Source organism: Kogia breviceps, chromosome 7 (assembly GCF_026419965.1).
Source record: "Kogia breviceps isolate mKogBre1 chromosome 7, mKogBre1 haplotype 1, whole genome shotgun sequence".
Lineage (NCBI taxonomy): Eukaryota > Metazoa > Chordata > Mammalia > Artiodactyla > Physeteridae > Kogia > Kogia breviceps.
The window spans coordinates 36,483,947-36,510,362 of NC_081316.1; the positions used below are offsets into that span (position 1 = coordinate 36,483,947).

A 26,416-nucleotide genomic window follows, 5' to 3' on the forward strand; every position below is an offset into this window, starting at 1 on the left:
TAGTGATATTGAGCACCTTTTCACATACTTGTTGGGTATGTGCATATCTTCTTTGAAGAAATGTCTATTTAGGCCCTTTGCCCATTTTTTAATTGAGCTGTTTGCTTTTTGTTATTGAGTCGTATGAGTTCCTTATATATTTTGTATGTTAACCCCTTATCACATATATGGTTTGCAAATATATTCTCCCATTCTGTACATAGCCTTTTCATTTTGTTGATTGCTTCTGTAGTTCTGTGTGTTATTTTTGCTTTTGTTGCCTAGGCTTTTGGTGTCATACCCAAAAACATCATTGCCAAGACTGATTTCAAGGAGTTTTTTCTTTGTTTTGTTCTAGTAGTTTTATGGTTTCAGGTTAATACATTTTATTTTAAGTCTTTAATCCATTTCAAGTTAATTTTTGTGTGTGGTGTAAGATGAGGGTCCAATTTCATTCTTTTGTTTATGGATTGTTAGGATGCAAGGATGATTCAACATATGCAAATCAACAAATGTGATATATCACATTAGCAGAATAAAGGATAAAAATCATGTGATCATCTCAATTCATGCAGAAAAAGCATTTGAAAAATTCAACACCTTTCCATGATGAAAACTCTCAACAAATTAGGTATAGAAGGAATGTTCCTCAACATAATAAAGGCCTATATGACAAATTCACAGCTAACATCATAATCAACAGTGAAAAGCTGAAAGGTCTTCTTTTCTTTTCTTAGCTTTTCTTCTAAGATCAGGAACAAGACAAGGTATCTACTGTTTCACTTCCATTCAGCATAGCACTGGAATTTTGTAATGTATTTAAATGTTGAATCACCATGTTGTACACTTGAAACTAACATAGTATTATATGTCAACTACATTTAAAAAAAAAGAAAAAAACCCAATAATACTGGAAGTTCCAGAGCAATTAGGCAAGAAAAAGAAATAAAAGCCATCCAAATTGGAAAGGAAGCAGTTAAATTATTTTTGTTTGACATGACCTTACATATAGAAATCCCGAAAGACTCATTAAAAATTTATTAGAACAAATAAATGAACTCAGTAAAGTTGCAGGATACAAAATGAACATATAAAAATTAGTTGTGTTTCTATATACTAAGAACAAACTAACCAAAAAAGAAATTTTTAAAAATCCCACTTACAAATGCATTAAAAAAAATATTTAGGAATTAATTTAACCAAGGAGGTAAAAGATCTGTACACTGAAAACTCTACGACTTTGATGAAAGACACTGAAGAAGACACAAATAAATGGAAAGATCCTGTATTCACGGATTAGAAGAATTAGCATTGTTAAAATGTCCATACTACTCAGAGTGACCTACAGATTCACTGCAACCCCTGTCAAAATTCCAATGGCATTTTTCATAGAAATGGAAAAAAATATCCTGAAATCCATATGGAACCACAGAAGATCCCAAATAACCAAAGCTACCTTGAGAAAGAAGAACAAAGCTAGAGGCATCATACTTCCTAATTTCAAACTATATTACAAAGCTAAAGTAATCAACCAGTAATGGGACTAGCACAAAAACAGACACAAAGATCATGGAACAGAATAAAGAGCCCAGAAATAAACCCATGCATAAATGGTCAACTAACATTTGACAAGGGCACCAAGAATACTCAATGGGGAAAGGATAGTCTCTTCAATAAATGGTGTTGGGAAAACTGGGGTATGGCCTTAAAGGCCAGGGAGGGGCTCTGTCTCAAGCTCACCACACCCATCTACTCACTCATACTTTGAATTCCTTAGCCTGAGCAAGAGTCTGATATTCCAGAATGAAAGAGTAGGCTTTTTATTTATTATGTCTCTCAAAGGGTCAACACAGAGGTCTTTCATTCTCCCACTGAGGAGCATGATAGACAAGTACACCTCTGCCAGCAAACGCGGTTTCATGAGTTGGGGAAGGAAAGAGAAGACGGAGCTGCTAAAACTGCAGCAAATATCCCAAATTGATACCTTTTCACCTGTTGCCCCAGAGCCAGCACAGTAAGGGTTCTGTCACTACTGGTAGAACTGGGTGGAATTGCATTGGGTTGGCTCACAATAGGATAATTACATGTCCTAGAGTTCCTGGGACAGCCCTGGCTTATGCCTGTTGTCCTAGCACAATTATTCATAGCATCCTCTTTCACTCTCACAACTGTCCCAGGGTGGATAACACAGTATGTGCTCAGAAGCTCTAGGGTCCATTGGCCATAGGAGCAGGGCAGTCCCAGGGAACGTTAAGGGTGGTATCTGGATGAATTTCAGCCTCTCTCCACCTAGACTCTGCCTAGGGGGCAATGAGCCAGCCAGAACAACAGATGAGTAGTCAGCCAGGCAGAGGAAAGATTCTGCTCATTATTTGCCACCAGGTCCCCAGTACTGCCATAAGGGATATTTATGGCTTTGTCTTTCATTCATTCCCACACCTTCTGGGAAAGCTTCCTGAGTGTGCTTAGGAAACCCCACTCCCCTCACTATTAAGCCAGGGGGCCTCAGGGACAAAGGGAGGACCCAGGCTGATCAATCACAGCATTTCAAATCCTTGGTCACAGTGGTTGGTTCAGGGAGAGACATGTGACCTAAGCCTGGCCATTTAGAGTTCAACCCTGGATTGCCCATGTCAGAAAACCTGTCTGCTACAGAATACCTGACAACCTTGAAAATCAATTCCAGGATATTTTGGAAACTGGTTGAACTGCTGAGAAGTTAAGGGAAAGCCTGGTGTCCTTGGCAACTATCTCTCCACTATGAGAGGAAAGTCTACCTAAGAATGGAACTGACACAGAGGAAAGGCAGAACAGATAGAGCACTGAAGAGAAAAAGCTAAATCCTAAGGACAATGTTTATTATTATTATTTTTGGCCACCGCTATGTGGCTTGCAGGGAAGTTCCCCGACCAGGGATTGAACCCACACCCTAGGCGGTGAAAGTGTGGAGTCCTAACCACTGGGACCACCAGGGAATTCCCCTAAGGACACTGTTTAAATACCTGTATCCAATGAGGCCCAAAGCTAGTATTTCCCTAAATTTTTAAGTTAGGGGTGTTAAACTACTAATTTCCTTTTTTTTAAAATTGAGTTTAAGTTGGATTTCTATCCCTTGAAAAATAACGAGAACATATTTGCATAACTGAAGGCAGATCTCGCGTCCCCCAGGGACAGTCCTCCTCATATGCCATGGGTCCAGATCTCTACCATAGTGCTCCTACTCCTTTGGGGGTCTTCCAGAATATATTCTCACTCTACAATTATAAGCATTATCATAACAGCCAGAAGGTATTAAGCATTTACTATTAGCCAGGCAACATGCTAAGCCCTTTACAGGCCTCATCTCATTTAATCCTCACAACAACTCTCTGGGATGGGTACTATTATTATCTCCATTTTACAGATGAGAAAACTGAGGCTTTGAAGATTAGATAACTTCTTAGGGTGATGTAGATATTAAGTGATAGGTCTGCACTCATATCTTGATCTAATTGAATTCACCTCTATTCACTACTATATAATACTGCTTTTATGGCCTGGGACACAGGGTCTTACATTACATATAGGAACTTGGGTAATAACTACACCATATTGCATTTGTACAGATGGCTATACAACACCAATACAATATCTGTGAGAAAACACACTTCTGCTGTGTTAAGCCACCAAATTTGCAGTAGTTTGTTTCAGCAGCCACAGGAAACTAATGCAACTGCTGAGTCGCTTTGGATCCTAATTCTCTAAACCAATGAATAAATTATATCTCCCAACCTTAAGCCCCCAGCGATGTAAAAGATATCATGCCTTGATCTTGATCATGCCCTCTACATATATACTCATGTAACTGCTAAAATGTAGATCAGACACAGAACCATCTATTATATTGTCAGAATGGGAGTCTGGTTTCAAAATAGGAATTACCAGACAAAAGGGGCTTCTTGGTTTAGTAAAGAAGTTTGGGAAATACTGGATTGAAAACATTTGTATAAGTTTCTCTGCTACAGGACTTCTCAGAACCTTTAATATGCTGAGGGACACTGTGAATCTCCAAGGAGGGATGTGATCTTCAGTGTTCACCAAGCTTATTTGATTATAATCATCCCGCCCCTGGGAAAGCACTTATAAGGACAAGTGTTACAAAGACCACAGTTTAGGAGAAAAATATATCTGGCCCAACCAACTCACTGTACTGATAACACAAGTTCAGAGCAATTGCTCTGCCACAATGCCACTGCTGGTGGGGGCACATTCAGGGTTATGACCCAGGCCTCCTAACATTTTGTCTGGTGTTCCTTCTACTGCACATGCTGAACATCTGAAAAACGAAGCACTGAATGTCATCTTTAAAGTGAAGGGAGGAGGGTTCTCTAAAGACAACTTCATTGAAAGGAAACATTTTCTGCAGTGAGTTAACAGCTTATAGAATGCAGCGATGAGATATGAGGAAAGGTGGATTTTTCCTAACTTTTGTTATTGGCATTGACCCTGAAGGCCCTTAGTCCTCCCCCAGAAGCTTAAGGGGTTTAGATCAAGGGCAGATTTTGAAATTGAATGTATTAAGATTAAGCAAAACCTTCAGTGAGAGGATTTACTCCCCACAAGCTGTTGCCAAATTGGGGCTGTCCGGGCCAGGTCCATTTTCCTGAGCTGCAATCGACTGGTTCCCTAGTTGCCGGCAGCATCCAGGCAGCCAGTTTCCTGGGACATTAAACATTCAGAGCTTCCATCAGCCTCCTGGATCCTTCTCTATTTCTCCAGTATTTTTAGATAGGTTTTGGGTAGGCTGCAAATTTCCTAACAATTATCCAAGGAGATGATCCTGGGGAAAGTAGCCAGAGATTCAGAGTCTAGAAAAAATGCTCCTGTCTTATCAGTTAGCATTTGACAAATCACAATGAGACTGTCCCTGGCAAGGAGGATATTTTGCCATGATAATCATCTAGAAGACAAAAGGCAGCTGGGAGCCCAGGATTATAAGTAGTTGTTTATTTGGGGATTTTTCTTTTAATGCCATATTCCCCTGGTTTGCTGGATGCTACTTTTATTCCTCAAGTCTGAAAAATTACCACTCATTTTGAGAGTCCTGAATGTGGCAGACATAATAGTTGCCGAGTGGATTTTCTACTTCCGGGGATGTAACATTATCCAAATTCTATTTCAAACGTGCTCTGCCTTGAAGACAGAACTTCTCTAAGCATTTAGAAGGCCTCAAGTTTTTCCCTTTTGTGTCTATATTTTTAAAATAGCTTCTATTGCTTTTTCCTTATAAAAATAATACACATTTGTTTTAGAAATGTTGGAAGTATGAGAAAAGCATAAGAAAAGAAAAGAAAAGGGCTTCCCTGGTGGCACAGTGGTTGAGAGTCCGCCTGTCGATGCAGGGGACGCAGGTTCGTGCCCCGGTCTGGGAAGATCCCACATGCTGCGGAGTGGCTGGGCCCGTGAGCCATGGCCGCTGAGCCTGCGCGTCCAGAGCCTGTGCTCCGCGACAGGAGAGGCCACAACAGTGAGAGGCCCGCGTACCGCAAAAAAAAAAAAAAAAAAAAAAGAAAAATCTTCTGTGTTCTCACCACTGAGAGATAAAGGTTATTAACATTTTTGGCTCTACGTCCTTTTAGAGTCATTTTAAAATACCTTAACAGGATGTTGGTGAGCATAAAGTTTGAGGTTAGTCCCTCTAATCCCCACAGGATGGAAGGCAGCCTCTGTGGTTCAGCCCTGCATCAAGCACCAAGAGAATCACCGATCACTTACTGAGCTACCATTTCAAAAAAATCATAGTTTGTCAGACTGGATGGGGTTTGAGAACCTCACTGAATAGGTAAGAAAACTGAGCACCAGAGAGTAAACGCCTGGCATCTCAGAGGTAGAGCAGGGACCAAGAAAAATCTTCTGATTCTCATTTTAGAGTTTTTTTTCTCACTATACCAGCTGTGTCACTAGAGAAAGAATTATAAAATTCAATTTAAGTAAGAACATTTAGCTATGCCAAAATTCAAAGCATGAGGAATTTTTATGATTTTTACTGATTACTTGGCATTATGGAGACAGAAATAATCTCCACATAAATAGTAATTTCCAGAGTATGAAAGATCAGCTTTTTAAGCACAAAGACTTGCATCTTAATATCAATATTAGCCAATTCCAGTGGAAATTATTCTACATATGCCTTTTTAAAGACAGGCACATTCACATTCATGACAGCAATATATGGGAAAATGAATGCCTGCACGTGGGCGAGATTGAAACATGACTCTGGGGGCTATACATAAAGATGACAGTTACTGAGTTCCTTTTTCTATAAAGTTAAGTGCCTCATAAACACTGGCTATAGGCCTCAGATTTTTTTAAAAAGGCACATTTAACAACACAGTCTTTTCTTGATGACTCAAAGTCATGATTAGGAGCATCAGTTTTTATTCTGTGCTATGACACAGTGAGACCTTCTGGGATTGGTAAACTGTAAAACCCTGAATGGCTCCAGACTGCTAAGCTTTCATAGTGTTATGTTTGCTTTATATGGATTTTCTGTCTCCCCGTTCACAATCAAGCTGTCAGCTATTATTTCTTGCTGCTCCCAGTATGTCCGAGATCCTCTCCTCATTTGTTCCCCATCTGCTATGCTGCTTCTAATCTTTTATGAGCTGGAGAAGCGGATATCCATGTGTGTTAGAAGTATTTGTAACATACGAGTAATTAGGCTCTGAGTCAGTGTTGAGGGGCTTTCTTAGTCATAAAGTTAGTGAGCAGACTTAGGGACACATATTTTTATTGCTCAGAAGCCTTAAGTTTGTTTTCTCGTAAGACTGGCAAATAAATAACACCCAGATAAATGATACAGTACAGTACTGTAAAATACATATAAACAGGATGAAGAATTCAGAAATCTTTTGCTGATTTTCCGCACATCATTCTTTCCTTGGGAAGAGATCCAAATCTCCTAGCAACATAGTGCGTCCTGAGTTCTTATTTCCGTCATTTCTTTTAAATTTCTAAAATTTACTCTGCAACATAAAATTGGTCTTTTCTAATGCTAATGGAACACAGCCAGCCGTGGCATCACTCATGGGGGCCTGGCAAGTACAGAGGACAGGCTTCACTATGGGGGCTGTTTCCCAACCCCTCCCCGCCACTGCCTGACTCCCCTCCACCCCCAGCTGCTATCCTCCTCTCAAGTACAAAAGTTGCCAACGTTTTCACTTCTTCGCTTGTTGCTTGCATATTTTTGAAAAGATTAAAACAGCTTTCCCTTAATTCAAACTTTAAAATTCCTTTAAACGATCAATAAGACTGATTTTTCTACTGTCTCCCACTATTTTCTCCCAGATTTAAAATTTCTAAAAATTTCATTGCCAAGAATAAACAAATAACTGAGATGGACTAGTAGGAAACTAATGTCCCAGCTCACATGATGCTGAAATCATTTTGAAAGCTACCGTTAGAAATGATGCTGCGAGAATGGCACAGGCTGTAAAAGCCAAGCTATTTGCAAAATTATGCCAAGAGGAGGAATGACTCAATGCGAGCACCTGCTGCGGAGTGATTATCAAATTATCCACAGAGTAACTATGATCCTGCAAGTTGACTTTCCTTCCCCTCCGGCCCCCGCCATTCCATGGTCGTTTGTATTTACCAGTAAACACCCACAAACCCACTGCACTCTGCTAAACCAAAAGGCCAAATTAAATGACTCACACTGGAATTAATGAGGGGCTGTAATAAGAACAGCCCAGCCGCATCTGAAGGAGACATTAACCATTTGCGAAGGACTTCCATACACAGGATCTCACAGCTTGGAATAACTGCCCACTAAGGTGGTTTCCAGGGAAAGGTGCCACCGACGGGTTTTCCCAAAGAAAGTGCAAGACTTTAAAATAAAAACCGAAGTTAAAATATACCCTAACCATCCCTTCTACTTCGTCCTGCCCCGCTCCACCACCACTTTTCTTTCCAGCTGTCAGTTTTTAAAGTGTATGTTTTAATTTTCCATGGTTGACCACAACCAAAGCTTTTTTAAAGGAGCATGGGATTCTATTCTTCTCTAAAATCTATATGCAGCCATGGATTACTACAGCTGGTCCTGGTAACATGTGCAAAGTCTAACTTACTATCTGAGACTATTTCTAAGGCTATTGTGAGTGACATTAGGCCTGTTTCTGGCAAGAAATCCTCTAGTTGTAATGTATACCATCTTAAATGGTCTTTTTGTGATCAGGGTCTCTCTCTTACACAAATGCAGGGCGCATTTTCCCTGATGGGTGTCCCAAGGAGAGCTTGGGAAGAAATCATCATTATCAAGGCGGTTCACACAGACACACAGACTTGCTTGTTACCGTATTTAAAGAAGTGGCCACAAAGAAATAGTCATTGCATTTACAATAGGAGAAACCTAGTATGCATTTCCAAGGAATCACATTTTGGGGAGAATTACAGAATAATTACACATATGCTTAGATCACGAGCATTCAATGAAGCGGACAGTATTTTGAGGATTTAAGATGTTGGCGTTTTGGTCGTCTCTAAGAAACCGGGATAATTCAGACATTCAAATGCAAAACCACACCATTTGGAGAGTGTAATGCGGTCTGTTCTGGTCACTGTTACAAATTCGGAAAGGATTCCCTGGCTGCAGACATTAGAGGCACTTAATACTTAAATCTGTTTCCAAACGTAAAGCATAGAACAAAAGTGCTGGGCATTAATGAAACGTATCCTAACACTGGTGTGCTGACACATTTCATTAAAGTGTCACTTTGGAAGAGTAAAAAATAATGACAACAGCTTTGCTGTGTGCAACTTGATAAGGTCCTCAGATGAAATATCATTAACTAATAACACATTAAACATCCATTTTAACACTATCAGGGTTTTCAGATCAGGCTGGAATTAATTTCATGCCTAGGATGTTATCTATAACCAATTACTATAAATGAATCTCTTTTGTAGGTCTAAATACTGATTGTTTATTCATGTTAGTTGTATTCAAACTGCCAGGAAATCAAGTATTCTTGGAAGTTATTGCAATGATCTTAAGAGAAAGATCTTAAAACATCAAATATCTTGTTTACTTGTAAATTAGTTATTTCCTGAAGGGATGTATTGTAAGTATTTTTTTAAATACACACCTTTATCATTTTTGTTGGGTCACTGGCAAAATACTTTTCTACTGCACTATAAAAGTTAAAGTGGTCTTCTAAGCTCAAAAAGGTTTTTCTTTTTTAAATTAAAACAAATTGGATAAAAATAAGAATTCAACAAATGTAGACCAAAACCTCAGCAGTTTATGAATTTGAAAAGATTTCCAATCTAATGTTCCAATTTAAAGCTAAGTACTTTCCTATTTAGGAACATTTTCCATGTGTAAATACATGCAATTTGTATTTTCAGTAAATTTTCAAAACGTCTTCTTTGAAGATCTTGTGTTCAAAATGTCAGAATAACGAGAACTTTGCAACTCTGGTAGCCACCTGGAACTCTTACCAGGCAGATTTAGATAGGCTGTTTTCCAACATTTATAGATTTGTTTGATTTTATGCAGAAGAGTCATTCTATAAAACCTAGGGAGGCAAGAAATTCTCTCAAGCTGGGCCTATGCAGCCAAGAATCGAGTTACAAAGTAACACAAAAGAGATGAAATGGAGAAATTAGTCTAGAGCAAAACAAGAGAAGTGTGCGAGAAACTTGGAGCTGGCAATCTCGTAATGTGAAAGGTTAATCACAAGATTTAAAATCTAATCTTGCTCTCAAAGGCAGCTCATGTAATTGCATACATTGTAAAGGGACATGAGAACAGTGGGAACAGAAATAAAAAACTTAAACAAGTGAGCTTGATATAAACTGTAAATTTAATATGGAGAAAAGTAAAAACTTAGCCAAAACAGGCACAGACCTCAGGAAGGGGTCAGCTGGGGAACTGAGACAATAGAAATGGCTACAAATAACTATTGCTAAAGAAAAGACAACGTTTAGTTTTGGATGGATACGTATTCTAATGGGATACTCCCTAAAGATCCTTTAGATTAAATTCCATTCATCTATGTTGCCTAGCAAATATTTATAGGGGACCTATCATGTGCTGATATTGTGGGAATACAAAGATAAATGGGACACAAGAAGAAGAGAGTCATAGCTCCCTAGAGTACAAAGCAGAAAGTATTAAGTGAGAGTTGAGAGGTGGAAGAAATTACTCCAGAAAAGGGCTGGCATTGAAATTCTGCCAGGTGGAACGGGCAGGACTCGGCCGTATGCAGGTGGGGATGGGAGGGCACAAGCAGAGATAAGAAAGCCTGGAGTATGTGCAAAGGTCAGAGACACCTTCAGGTTGACTGGCAGTGCAGTCGACTGACACAGGAGCCGCGGGGGCATCACGGGGTCTGGAGGAATCTGACTGGTTTCTGTGGGAAGTGGGAAAACATTGGAGCTTCTGGATTCCAAGAACGGTCTGATGTAAGGGTACTGGAGAAGGTTAATCTGTGTGGGGCAGCCTAGAAGAGGAAGAAGAAAACATAATCTCAGCAGAATATATTTCAGGACAGCAAAAATGTAGAGATTTGTGTTCTTGGGCCAGAAAATACTGAATGCATGTTTATGAGTTATGTGTCTCTAAATTTCAAGACTGTCAATTCTTGCTAATTTGGAAAAGCAATGAGAGGTGCCACTGAGGAACATGTAATTTTTCAAGGAACCACGGAAGACCCAGTGGGTGTTAGACCAATTTTCCCGGTTTTTCCAGAGAGATCTCTGGGTGTGTGTTGAATGCCAGGGACGGAATGGATTAAAAAGGAAACACGCCAAGGGTGTATGTAATTCCCTATCACAGCAGGAATTTGGATACACCTCAGGCCCAACCATGACATACAACTACCTCATGAGCAGCCCCTGTGTCCAGGAATGTGCTAATAACCAGGATAAAAATTGTTTCTGCATCAACATCAGGAAGGGGAAGCAGACACACACATTTAGAGGCCCTTGGCAATAAGTGTATCGTGTTAGGGCTTGGGCCATCATTTACTGAAGAGGATAATGTACCGGTGAGTAGAACATTTTGCAGGTTTGTTTCCATAGGGACATTTCTTTACCTGTCATATTTGTATAGCATTTTATATTTTTCAAGATCCTTTTAAAAAGATTATTTTATTTCCCCCAATAACCCCATTATTCTCGTTTTACAGAAAGAGTTACAAAGCCCCATCAGGCTGTGCGGCTATGCTTCAGATCTCACAGCCACTTGCTAGAAGGGTAAGCACCCAGAACCCAGCTCTCTGGGTTTCTCCTCCACTTCTTCACCTGGCCTCTTCCTACTTATCATCAGCAAATATTTATCAAGCATCTCTTCTGTAGAAGGCATACTTCTAAGTGTGAGGAAAGCCTCAAGTTTTCCTGGAAGTGTTAACACAAAAATCCTAGAAGGGTTTTTGGTCTGAATGAAAACCTAGCTCATCTTCCCTGCAGAGCGCCCTCTGGTGGCAGTAAGATATAAGTTATGAGGTAGGAAGTCCTGAGTTTTTAGGATTCAAGATGACTTGAGGCTTTTTAAAAAAAATATATAGTTATTTATTTTTGGCTGCGTTTGGTCTTCGTTGCTGTGCGCGGGTTTTCTCTGGTTGTGGCGAGCGGGGGTTACTCTTCGTTGCGGTGCGTGGGCTTCTCACTGCGGTGGCTTCTCTGGCTGCGGAGCAAGGGCTCTAGGCGTGCGGGCTTGAGTAGTCGTGGCTCGCGGGCTCTAGAGCACGGGCTCAGTAGTTGTGGCACATGGGCTTAGTTGCTCTGTGGCATGTGGAATCTTCCCAGACCAGGGATTGAACCCGTGTCCCCTGCATTGGCAGGCAGATTCTTAACCACTGCGCCACCAGGAAAGTCCCTCAAAAGTCTTTACAGAATAATTCTGATCTTCCAGAAAATTAACTGCTCAATAAAATTCAGCATGCTTTAATAGGAGATCACAAAATCCAGACTCAAAGATTTAGAACCAACAATGTCTGGAATATAACTTAAAAATTACTAGCCTATGAAAAGTCAGGAAAATATGACCTGTGGAAAAATTAATCATTAGAATAGACCCAAAATAAGAGAAACAATAAACAGTTTTTTAAAAAGACTTGAAAAACTTATTATAAATATGTTCACAGATTTATAAAAACAAACACAATGAGGAGACAGATGGAAACTATAAAAATGAAATAAAGGGAACCTCTAGTTCTTAAAAATACAATTTCTAAAATGAAAAATTCGCTGGATGGACTTAATAGAAGATTAGATATTGCAGAAGAAAATATTAGTGAATTTAGCATGGCATCATAAGTTATCTAAACTAAAGCAACAGAGAAAATAGGCTTAGAAATATAACAGTGCCTCAATGAACTGTGGAAAAACATCAAGCGGTAATTGGGTTCCCAGAAGGAAAGGAGATGGAGTGTTTGGAGAGGATAAAATCTGATGAATTATGGCCAGAAATTTCCCAGATTTAATGAAAACCGTCAATCCATAAATCACAATGAATTCCAAGAATAAACATAAAAACACACATCAAGGCACATCTTAATTAAATTACTGAAAACCAATCATAAAGAAACTATCTTAAAAGCAGTCGGAAAGGGAAAAAAAGACAACACATATAGTAGAATGAAGATAAGGATTATCACTGATTTCTCAAGCCAAACAATAATGGAATGGCATTTTTTCAATGCTGAAAGGAAAGAAAAATGACTTTGTATTATTAATATCACATATAAAGGCATCAAAAAATATGAAATACCTAGTGATAAGTTTAACAGAATATAGTTAGGAACAGTATAGTAAAGACAAACAAAAAAATAGTACTGGTAGAAATTAAAGAAGACCCAAATGTTCATGGACTGGAAGATTCAATATTACTAAAGTGTCTATTTTCCATAAATTGATCTATATAATTAAAAGCAATCTAAATGAAAATCCTTAAGATGAAGATGTGATTTCTAATTCTTCACTTTCACTGATGAATTCTTCATAATCTGTAACGTTTGCCCAAAGAGAGGTTGGTGTACTTTCTGCTTTGAGGCATCCTGTGCCTTTCTCAATTTGTCAGGCTGGTTTTGTGATATTGCAGTCACCATGGGAAATACCTCAGGGTGAAGAGTTTGCTAGTTTGGAACCTTGTGCCTTAAAAGTACAAGGAGAGAATCATCAAAGAGATCATCATTTTCCTCCTCAGTCTAGGTGGATTGTTCTAGCTCTCTTCAATTTTCCAAGTGGTTTATACTTTGGCTCCATACTTTGGGGAAGACCAGCATGAAGGCTTGAAGATTTCTTTAACTTTATCCATAGTTGTACCTTCTGGAATGGCATTTGGATATGCATCCATGTGAGCAGCTCTTTGCAGGAAACTGCCCTCAGCAGGAAGCCCCTTTGCTGGTCACTTTAGCAAAGCTACATTGTAACTAACTTTTTTCTTTTTTGTTTTTTTTATAGCACACCTTGTCTCTGCCACAGTATACAACTAAAAACCTTGTAAAGAATGCATGGGACAGCATCTGAGGACTCTGAAAACAGGAGGCTGATTGGAAAAAGAAGAGGAAGAAGGAGAAAGAGGAAGGGAGGAAGGGAGGAAGGGAGGAAGGAAGGAAGGAAGGAAGGGAGGGAGGGAGAAAGAAAGAAAGAGAGAAAGAAAGAGAAAGAGAGAGGGAGGGAGGGAGGAAGAGGAAGGGTGGGCAAGAGAGTGAGAGAAAGAGACAGGGAGGGAGAGAGAGAGAAAGAGAGAGGGAGGGGGAGAGAGAGAGAGAGAAAAAGAAAAAAAGAAAGAAAGAAAGAAAGAAAGAAAAAAAGAAAGAAAAAGAGAAAGGAAGGAAAGAAGGAAGGAAGGGAGAAAGGGAAAGAAAGAAAGAATGAATGAAAGAAAGAAAAGGGATAAAACTCAAATCAAGAACCAATTCAGCAGTGAATTATTGGGATTTTTTTTTTTTTCCACCAGTATCTCCAGCCTGGACCCAGAGGCATGCAAAAATCCAGAATTAGGCACCTGTGCAGACAGTAGGAGCTCCAAGAGATCTCTCATTTTAATCTAAGAAATGAGAAAGGGTGCACCTAGGGGTCCAAGAAGAGACTATTGTAACTAACTTTTAAACCAGGCACTCCCAAGATCTGCTCATCTCCGGCCCAAATACACCTTTCAAATCTTTTGATCACACAATACCTTGCCTAACCTGTTGGTTCTTTCCTTAGATCAAAGTAGAGATGAAGAATAAGTAATTAACTGAAGACCAGGTCTTTTTCCTAGTAGCTTCCCCTTCAGTAATCTCACAAACCATGTGAACAAGATAGCATCTAAAGAAAGATCACAAGGTGTCAACAAGCCTGCACACAGTGGGAGATGGCTAAGCGTTTGATCCCCCATCTCAATGATTAACTGAGATTACTTCCCCTTTAAAAACTTTCATGGCTGAGCAAAATCTTTGACGTTGGTTTTCTGGGGGGACATGAGTTCACCTTTTCCCCAGATTGCTGGCATTCTGATTAAAAGCAATTTTCCTTTGTACCAACAACTGCCTCTCAGGTACTGACTTTCGAGTGGTGAGCAGCGGACCTGAGTTCCGTAACATTCACAGGACAGACGTGGCTCAAAATATCTTGAATCTCACTGTAGGAGGAGTTTAAAAAAAAAAGTGAGCTCTGTACAAACTCTCTCCAATCCTCACGATGACACTTTTTTCTGGTTCTTTCTCCAAACCACATAGTGGATGGCTTAATGCTGACTGTAAAGTGTAATTCTATTTTTGGAACTAATTCTGCAGGGTGACTTATTCCACTGAAAATTTTCTTCTGCTTTTGGATGCTGACATGTGTGGATCTGAGCGCTACCGTCTGTTGTGAGATGAAGAATGTCAGGTATGTTTCTAAATGTCTCGTTTATCCACAAGAACCTGGACTCCTAACTCCTCACTAAGGCTGATTAATACTGCTACCTGTAAGCTGCTTTGCAGTTCAGCCACACATCAAGGTACAGACTCTGAACGATCCAGCTTCAAATCAGCTCGGATATTCCACTCAGACACTCCACCCAACTAGGAATTTAACAATATTTTGGATTGCAGAAAGTAGTATATAAGTACACACTCTAAGATGTCTTTCAGTCTGCCCCCAGAATGCAAGCTTCTAGCAGCTTCTCCTTTTGCGAGTCTGAAGTCTCCCATGTACAAGACAGTTCTGTTATTACCCTGAAATAAAAACGTAATTGATCCTGGGCAATGACCAGCTGGTAAGAGAGTCACAACAATCTCTCCCTTCTCTCTTGATGCTTCATTGACTAAAGATATCTGGGTAGGAGTTTCAATTTCAGTTGATATAATTAGTTTCTCCCAAAATCTTTAGTTAAAGACAACTAGTTGACAACTCTTTAGTAACAGCAAACAGTATAAGTAAACCTTCAAGCTGGTGGAAATCCTGGTCCTGCCATTTACTGGCTGTGTGACCTTGGGCAACTAATTTAACCTCTCTGGTTCTTCAGTTTCCTCATCTGTACTCTAACCTTCTTTTCAAAGTAGGGCCTCTTAATCCTTTCATGTGATCCTTATGGCAGCGGGACAGGAAGGTGTGGGCCCTCAGGTTCTCCCTATCCAAGAAGTCAGTGGAGATTGTTGGATACTCAGTCATTTGCCCCTTGAAGGAGCTCACACCACCAGCCAACCCCAGTGAACTGGCCACCCAGCCGGGTGTGGAAGCCCAAGCCACCACTGACTGCACCACCACATCTGGGAACCTGCGCAAAGATTTCTTAAACATGATAGAAAAGCACTAGAAATAAGAGAAAAATACTAATTGAATTTTATCAAAATTAAAAACTTTGACTTTCAAGAAACACTGTTAAAAGGTCAAGCCTCATACAAACGGGAAAAAAATATTCACAATACATACACCTGACAAAAGACTTATTTCCAGAATAAATACAAAGAACACTTGCAACTCAGTAAGAAGACAGCAACCCATTTTTAAAATTGCCAGGCTTCCCTGGTGGTGCAGTGGTTAAGAATCCGCCTGCCAATGCAGGGGACACGGGTTCGAGCCCTGGTCCAGGAAAATCCCACATGCCGCGGAGCAACTAAGCCCGTGTGCCACAACTACTGAGCCTGCGCTTTAGAGCCCGCGAGCCACGACTACTGAAGCCCGCACGCCTAGAGCCCGTGCTCCGCAGCCAGAGAAGCCACCGCAATGAGAAGCCCGTGCACCGCAACGAAGAGTAGCCCCCACTCTCCACAACTAGAGAAAGCTTGCACACAGCAATGAAGACCCAACGCAGCCAAAAATAAAAATAAAATAAATTTTAAATTGCCAAAATATTTGACTGTCATTTCACAAAAGGATATATATATTCTTGAGAGAATACCTGTGAGGGAATTTAAGGAGGTGATCAAAATGTTCTACGCCTTGACTAGCAGGGTGTTACATATATTTGTCAAAACGTCATAAGCTGCACGTTTTAAATAGGTGTATTTTACCTAAATTATAACTCAAAGTTTTTTTAATAAAAGGGAAAGGGAAGGAAAAGAGACGAGAAGTTATAGAACATCATGCAGCTATTAAAAAGAATGGGTAGATATCTATTTCTGAATTTAAATGATATCAAGTGAAAAATGAAAGTTACTGAATAGTACCATTGAGCCCAAGTATTTTTCTCAAATGTAGTCTCTCTCCCCTCCCCCACCCAAATATATATATTTGCTTATATATACCCAAACAGAATGGATACAGAGAAAAAGCATGTCAAAAGTTACTTTGTAGAGCATCAGAGGAAAGGGGGATGGCCCTTTTATTTTCATTTTATGCCTGTCTGTACTTCTCAAATTTTCAATTAGTCCATATGAGTTTTAAAATAAAATAAATTTTTAAAACTCTAATGCCCTCAAAGACCTGCCTTCTGCTGTCTAAATGATACAGTTAAAATACAAGATAGGAAGGTATCCATTCTTTCCGAGTATTTTTATTATTCATACTTATGACATGTGTAGAAACCTTCACTTTTTTATTGTAGAAAAATATACATAACGTGACATTTACCATTTTAACCAATTTTAAGTATACAGTTCATTGACATTAAGTGCGTTCCCACTGTTGTGCAACCATCACCACTATCCATCTCCAGAACTTTTTCATCATCCCAAACTGACACTCTGTACCCCCTAGACAATCATTCCCCATTCCCCCACCCTCTAGCCCCCGGCAATCACTAATCTACTTTCTGTCTCTATGAATGTGACTATCTCAGGTACTTCATATAAGTGGAATCATACAATATCTGTCCTTTTGCGTCTGACATTTCATTAGCATAATGTCTTCAAAGTTCACCCATGTTACAGCACATATCAGAATTTCACTCCTTTTTAAGGCTGAATAATACCCCATTGTTTAATCTAGTCATGCATCCATGGGCATTTGGGTTGCTTCCATCTTTTGGCTATTGTGACTAATGCTGCCTCATAACAATCATGTGAAGTAGGTATTACTACAGTTGGCCCTCCATATCTGTGGGTTCCACATCCACAGATCCAACCAACCATGGATCAAAACTATTCAGTAAAGCCACAGACGTAGAGAATGGAGTAGAGGACACGGGGAGGGGAAAGGTAAGCTGGGACAAAGTGAGAGAGTGGCGTGGACATATATACACTACCAAATGTAAAATAGATAGCTAGTGGGAAGCAGCCGCATAGCACAGGGAGATCAGCTCGGTGCTTTGTGACCACCTAGAGGGGTGGGATAGGGAGGGTGGGAGGGAGACGCAAGAGGGAGGAGATATGGGGATATGTGTATATGTATAGCTGATTCACTTTGTTATACAGCAGAAACTAACACACCATTGTAAAGCAATTACACTCCATTGTAAAGCAATTATACTCCAATAAAGATGTTAAAAAAAAACTATTCAGGAAAAAATAATTTCCACAAAGTTCCAAAAAGCAAACCTTGAACTTGCCACACACTGGCAACTACTTACATAGCATTTACATTCTAATAGGTATTATAAGTAATCTAGAGATGATTTAAAGTATACAGGAGGATGTGCATAGGTTATGTGCAAATACTATACCATTTTATATAAGGGATTTGAGCATCCACCGATTTTGGTATCCTTTACTATAAACAATCCCCCATGGATACTGAGGGCTGACTGTATTATCATTTTACATGTGAGAAAACCGAGGCACAAAAGTGTTATATAACCTGCCCAAAGTCATACACCTAGTAAATAGGAGACTCAGAAAAAACTTCACAGAGTAATGAACTTCCCCACATGATAGAGTTCTTTCTAAATTTAGTAGGATTTATCATAATTTACAATTTCAAATTTTGAAAGAAAAATGCAATTATCTCATTTCAAAACCACATGAGTAGTCTAAGAAATGCAAAGGGAAATAAATCTGATATAAATGCTACCTAAGTTTCCCCATAAATGGCTTTCTTTGATACAGAAAGGAAAGAAGAGTCCAGACTCTATAAGCAGCACCATGTGTAGGTATCACAGAAACTGGCTTCCGACAAGGTTTTGGCCCCCTTGTTAGCAGCAGGGATTGGGCACGGGAGTGGGCAGGTAGAGAGCAAAGTCTGCCACGGGCATCAACACGTGGCCAAAGCAGGTGTGCGCCAACAGGAGACACTCCATATTTCGAATGAGGTCTTCATTTCCTCTTTGTCTTCAAATGAAAACTGAAGCCATGAAATTTCTTTTTTGTTAACGTTAAGATGTGGTAATGCCAAGCACTGATGACCATAAGCGTGGGAAATTGAGGAAATTACAGTCTGTTCAGGGAAATGATGCAGTGATGAGAGAAAAAAATCTTCACCTATGTCAGCAGCTTTTTAGAACCGGTGAACACTTCTTTCCCCTCTGCAGGAAGACATCCCTTTGTAGATATGCCAAGTAGATGCTTACGGAAAAAAGTCAAAGAAAAAAGAGACTGACACAAATAATTCAGATATTTTTAAGGGCATGTAAGTCAGTGAGCATTTCATTAGTATCATTTCAGCAATTTTCTGCTCTCAAAGAAGAAGCCATATTGAAATCATATCCTTCTACTTAATGAGCAAAAGAATGTGATTATGCTGCCGTAACATTAAGATTTGAGACGGTCATGGGATGGGCATGAAGAAAGTCAGAGTTAAAGAATCTAAGTAAAATTAACCTGGCCCTTTCCCATGAATGCTTTTCATCAGAATACACTAAAAATAATCACTTCTTTATGAGCTAATAACATCCACAACTCAACGTTCAGAGTAATGCACTTCTGGCATATGCTATATTGAAGCTCCAAGTAATTGAAAAAAGTATTGCTGTATCTAATCATAACGCATTCAGCTTCCATCTTAAGTACCATCTCCGAAGGTCCAAGCCTCCATGATTCTTTTTTTTTTTTTTAACATCTTTATTTGGGTATAACTGTTTTACAATAGTGTGTTAGTTTCTCCTTTACAACAAAGTGAATCGGCTATACATATACATATGTTCCCATATCTCCTCCCTCTTGCGTCACCCTCCCTCCCACCCTCCCTATCCCACCCCTCTAGGTGGTCACAAAGCACAGAGCTGATCTCCCTGTGCTATGCAGCAGCTTCTCACTAGCTATCTAATTTACATTTGGGAGTGTGTATGTGTCCCTGCCACTCTCTCACATCGTCACAGCTTACCCTTCCCCCTCCCCATATCCTCAGGTCCATGCTCCAGTAGGTCTGTGTTTTATTCCCATCCTACCACTAATCTCTTCATGACATTTTTTTTTCTTAGATTCCATATATATGTGTTAGCATACGGTATTTGTTTTTCTCCTTCTGACTTCCTTCACTCTGTATGACAGACTCCAGGTCTATCCGCCTCATTACAAATAACTCAGTTTCATTTCTTTTTATGGCTAAGTAATATTCCATTGTATATATGTGCCAAGGCTCCATGATTCTACCAGTTAGTTATTGCTGGTAAACAAGTAAACTCAAAACTCTGTGGCTTAAACAACAACCACTTATTAATCCTCATGAGTTCTGCTGATCTGGATGAGATCTGGCTGATCTCAACTGGGCCTCCTCCTAGGGTCAGTTGGTGTACTGACTGTGGGCAGACTGGTCTAGGATGGCTTTGGCTGGCATGGCTTAGCCCTGCTTTCACGTGGTGGCGCATCCTCCAGCAGGCTAGTCCAAGTTTATTTTCATGGCAATGGCAAAGTTCTGAGAGAAAGAACAGAGGCAATCAAGGCTTCCTGAGGTCTAGACTCAGAACTAACACATGGTCTGTACTACATTCTATGGCCCCAAAATAAGATATAAGATCAGTCCAGATTCAAAAGGTGGGGAAACAGAGTCTGTCTCCGGATGAGAGGAACTGCAAAATAACATTGCCAAGGGGAAGAATGGAAGCCACTGTAATTATCTAATTGTAAATGGATTGCCTCCAATATACAAACAGATTGAAATGCAAAAGTACACTAATACTCCATTGTTTGACTCTTGGGACACATATTCCTAAAGCCACAGATGTTAAGTTAGGTTCCCCAGTTAATCGATGAGCCTATTATCCCACAACGTTGAAGGAACAACTATGCATTGGCAATGTAATATAAAAATTAATAATGTATTTGCTAGGAAAATCACAACAAAGAGGACATCAACAGCATTCAATCAGAAATTACTTTCAGATAAAGGTGCCTTAGAAAAGCAAGTTTCATTAGAAGACGATAACTGTATGGATGTTTTGAATCATGAGATAGTCAGCAACCTGTGAGAAAATTAGCAGTGACTTGTCTCCATGCCCTTCTTTACCACCTACTGCCCCACAATTCCCTGTCCACCAAACATATGTATTTTGGGTTCTAAAACCCCCCTCCCCACTCCAATCTCATTCTTATACTTACTACTGGGAAATTCAGGCAACTGTAGTAAAACTTTTCAAACCAGTTGTCTAGACGTACTCCTGTTAATCCCCCAGTCACTCTTCAGCCCACTTCCATCTGCCTTGTTTCCACCACTCCACTGAAACTGACCTTGTCAAAGTCATCCACCAGATATGGGCTGCAGAATTCAAGGTCATGTTTTAGTTATCATCTCATATGATCTTTGAGCAACACTGGGCCCCACCGACCACACTCTCCTTGAAACGCGTTTATGCCTTTGCTTTTGTGAAATTAGACTCCTGATTTTCCTCCTACTTCAATGGCTCTTCCTTCTGTCTCCTTCGTTGTTTCACCTTTTTTCCCCGTAACTCTCTACATATAAGAATGCCTCAAAGTTTGGTCCTAGTCCTTTTTCTCCAGCTGCACTTTCTTCCCAGGTTATCTCAGCCATTCCCATAGCTTATAATCAGAGGGGTGCCAAGGGCAGGGCAGTGAGAGCTGTCCATCTCTGGTACAAGCAATGGGGATGCATGGTCTGTAGAGATTATTAAAACAACAATAGGACCAGCTATGTGTGGGTCTAATTTTCATTATCACCAATTCTAAACAGTGTCAGCAACAAAATACTCCTAAGGTGGGAGGGCATATCTTTTATTGATTTAAGTTGTAAACAATGGCTGCAGTTACTGTTGAGCTTTAATAAAAATATGTAAGTTTCAAATTAGCATATTTAATTACTTATTCTTTAATAAGCATTGTATTGGACATGGAAGTTCATCTGGAGAATGCCCATTTATGCAGTCAGCCCTCCCCCTCTTCCACAGGACACGTGCAGACTCTGCTACATGCATTCATTTCAAGAGAGGTTAGTAATAGTTTGAAATTATTCAGTCTTGTGTCAGGTACAGTTCATGTCTGTTCCCCCTGTAGCACTACATATTCCCGTGGTTAGGCAGTAGATTTAAAATAAACAATGACAGCACAGTGATTGTAAAATGGTAAAATCAAACTTGAGTTTTTCAATCCTGTCATTCTACATGAACATTTGGAGTTTTTATTTGTCTTTAAAACAGTGAAACTGAGTGTGAACTTCAAGGTGTAATATTTCTGTTGGTAAGTGTAAAATATATAACTCACACTGAAATGTATTACTAAACTTGAATATCTTTAAAATGAAAATGTATTACTTTTAATTGTTAATTTTTCTTTTAAAACTGAAGTATTAATCAAGAAAATTTGAATATTACCTATTATTACATGGCTATTATGAAAAATATTTTGTCATGTAGAGGAGGGGGTGTTTTAAAATGATCGACTTGGGGGTCAAGCACATTACATGTGCCACTGTTTGAAACAGTGGTCTATCTATGCACTTTCAAATTTATGTCTTTAGTCTAGATCTCTCTTAACAGCTGCAAATTAACATATCAGAGTGGCTGCTTGACAATTCTATTTGGATATCCTACTGATATCTCAAAATTAGTCATCAAATGGGCCTTGATTTCCTCTCATCCCACACCAGCCCATGTCTCCTTCCAGGCTTTTCAGTAAATGATACCACCATTATCTATCCAGTTACTTAAGCCAAATTCCAGGAGACACTGTTGATTCTTCTTCCCCTTCCCTCTCTTTCCACATCCAAGTAGTTGCCAAGGGACTAGTATAACCATAGTTCAAACCATCTAGTGATGAACTCTCCCAGTCTCCCAGCATTTGCACTCATCTCTACAATCCATGCCTCCCACAGAGCCCCTAGACCAGGCGATGTTAACTCTTCTCAAAATCTTTCAATAACTTCCCACTGCTGAGTATCATTACCACAGCCCACAATCCTCTGCGTTTCCTGTCCAACATCATCTCAGAACACTTTCATCCTCACTTATTCTGTTACATACAGAGAGGGCTTGGTTCTGACTCTAAAACACCTCAATCCTTTCCCCAGGTCAGAGCCTTTGCACTTGCCCTCTCCTTGTCCCAGAGGAGCCTTGAAAGCTTTTACTCCAGTTCTTGCAAAAGCTCATTCATTGTTACCCTTTAACTTGTAGTTTAAATGTCACTTCTTCAGAGCAGCCCTCCTTGGCCCTATTCATACCCATTATCAACCTCATAATTATAGTGTTCGTTTGGCTCCTAGTTAATGATTTCTCTTCCTTATTATAACAGAAGCTCCAGGAGAGCAGGTCAGCTTGCTCACCCCTGTGTCTTCTCTTCTAGCACAGTGAACACACATTGGGTATATAGTAAGTCCTCGTTGAGAGTGAATTCATGACCTCTCCTCTCCTGGTCGGCCTCTATATGACTGCTGCAGAAGCTGCCATGCTCTTACATGACATACCTTCACTGGTCTAGGACAGTACATCTGTCTCATATCAAAACACAGAGCCTCTGCCTCAGGATTTTGAAACTGGGATTGAGAGAGAGTCTTTCAATCCCTCTCAGGTAGATAAAGTTGCACCATAAAAACTTAATGGGCTATCAATGACTTTGTTTTCCACCACGAGTCAAAAAAATAGAGACAACAAATTTTCAAAGAGATAAATAAAGCAGATGCACCTAGAGCAGAGTGCAAGAGACAGAGCGTGTCCTGATTGCATTCCTGTGCCTGGTCCAGGTATTCTGGGGCCCTGACGCAGCCCTGTCCTTGGTATCCACTAGACACGGCAGAATCCACAGACTAAAGACCCCTTTCTCTTAAGTTTGTTCAGATTGAATTTTTATCACTTGCAACCTTAAGAATACCATAAAAGCACATTGTTTTTGGTCAAAAAGGCACTTGGATAAATGATAGCTATAAATTGCTGTGCCCATCAAGTGAGCAGGTCAAGAAAGTAAAGTTAGGTAAGTGAACATAAGTCAGTGTCACTGTGAAAAAAGACATTGACAATCTGAACTGGCATTAACCAGCCAAAAGAGACAGTTAGAAAATGAAATAAATGACCAAAGGATTCACTGGGAAGAGTCCAGTGTGATGAGGCAGGAGGATCGGTAGCAGCAAGTATTTAAGGTGTCCCAGGAGAGAAGGGAGGGGCCGACAGAGGAGGCAGGGTTATATAGTACGTGCACTTTGGTAGCAAGTGTGTAACAATGATGAGACTAAGCTATTTCACATCCTAGAAGACATTCATCCAACAGTCATTCACCCAGGGTCCACTATGTGCAGAGTACTGGGTGGCCTGCACCTTTGGTTTAGTAGGCAGTCTGTGTGCAGAACAAAGGATGGATGGGAGTGGCGACCTAAAATGCAGGCTAAGCTCCACTTGCCAACCGTGAGCCTGTGGGGGTTATAACTGCCCAGAGGGGGACCCCATTTAAGGTTCACACAAAAATCAGTAGCAGTCCTACCTGAGGTCCAAAGCTTCCTGATGTTGACCAAGTACAACACTTACCCTCAGGGTTCTCTTAGGCTAAACCCATAGTTATTACATTGCAAAAGTCCTCTCCAGTAGGGGTCATTTGAGCTAAATCTTGAACGATTTCAGACAGACCGACAAGAAGGCTAAGTGTTCTGAACAGGAGAACAGCACGCGCAAAAGCGTGACACATGGTGGTTCAATGTCAGGCACTGCAAGCAAGTCAGAAAAACTAGAGAAGTGGGTGTAGAGAAGAAATGGGTGGGAAGGATGCTGGAAGGGGAAGAAGCCACCAAGAAGGGCCTTGCGTTCTACACTAAGGAGTTTGGTCTTCATCCTCCCACCCAGAGCCACTGAAGGGATTTAAGCCAGGGAGCGACCTGGATGGGAACGGTGGGTGGACTGGAGACGCCTGGAAGCAGGGAGACCAGTTAGGAGGCAGTTAGTTAGTTTAGGTTGGGGCTGGTAAGGGCCTAAACCAAAACAGTGGCAAAGGCAACTGAAAGAGGAAATAGATTGAGTGACATTTAAGGATTACAATGGAGATTATACGTTACACATGGAGGCCATATGTTCCAGTTTGCCCAAGACAATTTCAGTTTAGACCACTGTGTTGGCTTAAGTATTAACAGTGCCCCCTTGCACTTATAAAAGTGCCTTGATTTGAGTGATTAATTTTATGTTACCTTAGGTGTAGGGCACAGAGGAAAGAGAAGAATGAAGATCCTTTGGGATCTGGCTTGGACAGCTCTGGGCTTCGTGGTTCCCATTACTAACGTAGAGAACACAAAAGGAGCAAGTTTGGGCCACAGAATAACAAGATTATCACATACTGGCTGGAAGGTGCTCATGGGACATCTGAATGCAATTACCAAGTAAATAGTTAAAATATACTAAAATATTGCACATAGAATGTTGTAACTCGAAAGACCATAAAAGACTTTGAGACCAACTGCTGCTGTTACATAATTCTTCCTCCTAAAATTTTCCTCTAATCCTCAAATGTATGAAGTTCTACATCAGAAGCTGAAAATCACCAGTAGAAAGTTGAGGGTACATCCCGCAACACATGGAGGGAGGAAAACCGATGGATTTGACCAATTGACATTGACAAAGGAAGTCAGTTTCTGCTATCAAATCCTTTCCCAATGGAAACCTTCCTGCCTTGCTTGGCTAGGAATACTTTACAAATGTCAGCACACTCAGGGTCCCAAAGAAGGGATTTAAATTATAGATAATACTTCAATAGAGGAACTTTTGATTTTTCATCTAGTCTCTTGAGGCCAAAACATAAAGTGGAAATGTTCACAGACTGTGATTAATAACCACTTGTCGCATTCTGAATTTAAAATTAAATGAGAAGAATGACATAAGATAAACAGAACAAGTTTCTTTCAAGACCTCCAGCACGCATGCACTCTATGGCATACTAAAATTTAGCATGCTTCCTTAACCAGACCCACCCTTGCCCAAATACACACACACACACATGCGGACACACACACACACACACACACACACACACACACACACACCACTGATACCTGGGCTGAACTTCAGCAAATAAACAATTTGTCACAGCAACAGCTGAAATAAGAAGGGTCAGCAAGATTGATTAGACTTATTATTAAGGCTCCAGCACCCATCAGAACTGCGATGACTGTGCCTTCTTCTGACAGCCTGGGTTGGGGAGCGATAACGAGTCAGAACCCACAGTCTTGCAAGCCCCCAGCACTCGCTTTCACCTGGGCCGTTGGAGACAGCCCAGCTCAGCCAACAGTCTCCCTGTGACATGACCACCCTGCCCATCCTGCCCTATTACGAGCCTCACGTGGCTCTATTGATGCCTGTACAATCCAAACATCACACAGCAGCACCATCGTTAATTGACGAGAGACCCACCAAAGAGCAGCTTTACTGAAAGAAATGTTGTTTGAATTCCAGTGGTGCACCCTCGACAGGGAGAGCATAGAGTTGGAAAGAGCGTGCCCACTTCTCTCTTCTTTTTCTTTGGTTGAGGTTTAGAGGGGAAGGAAACCAGGGGAGGAGGATGAGAAATGCCTTACTCAGTACAGTGGAAAGCAAACGAGCTCGGGAACGCTTATCTCAGATGCTCTGCTGTCACCAAGCTGTGTGACCAAAGGCAAGTGCCTGCAATGTTCTGATTTCCTAGTTTCTGAGCCAGAAGCTTGCATTGAATCCTTCTTCTCTTCATTATCCAACCACCTCAGTTTCCAACGACAC

At 40.4% G+C, this 26,416-nt stretch overlaps 1 pseudogene; it reads right to left on the reverse strand.

Annotated features, from left to right (window-relative positions):
• Window positions 1–12,912: 12,912 nt before the first annotated feature.
• Window positions 12,913–15,253, reverse strand: LOC131760282 (protein artemis pseudogene; annotated as a pseudogene).
• Window positions 15,254–26,416: the final 11,163 nt, after the last annotated feature.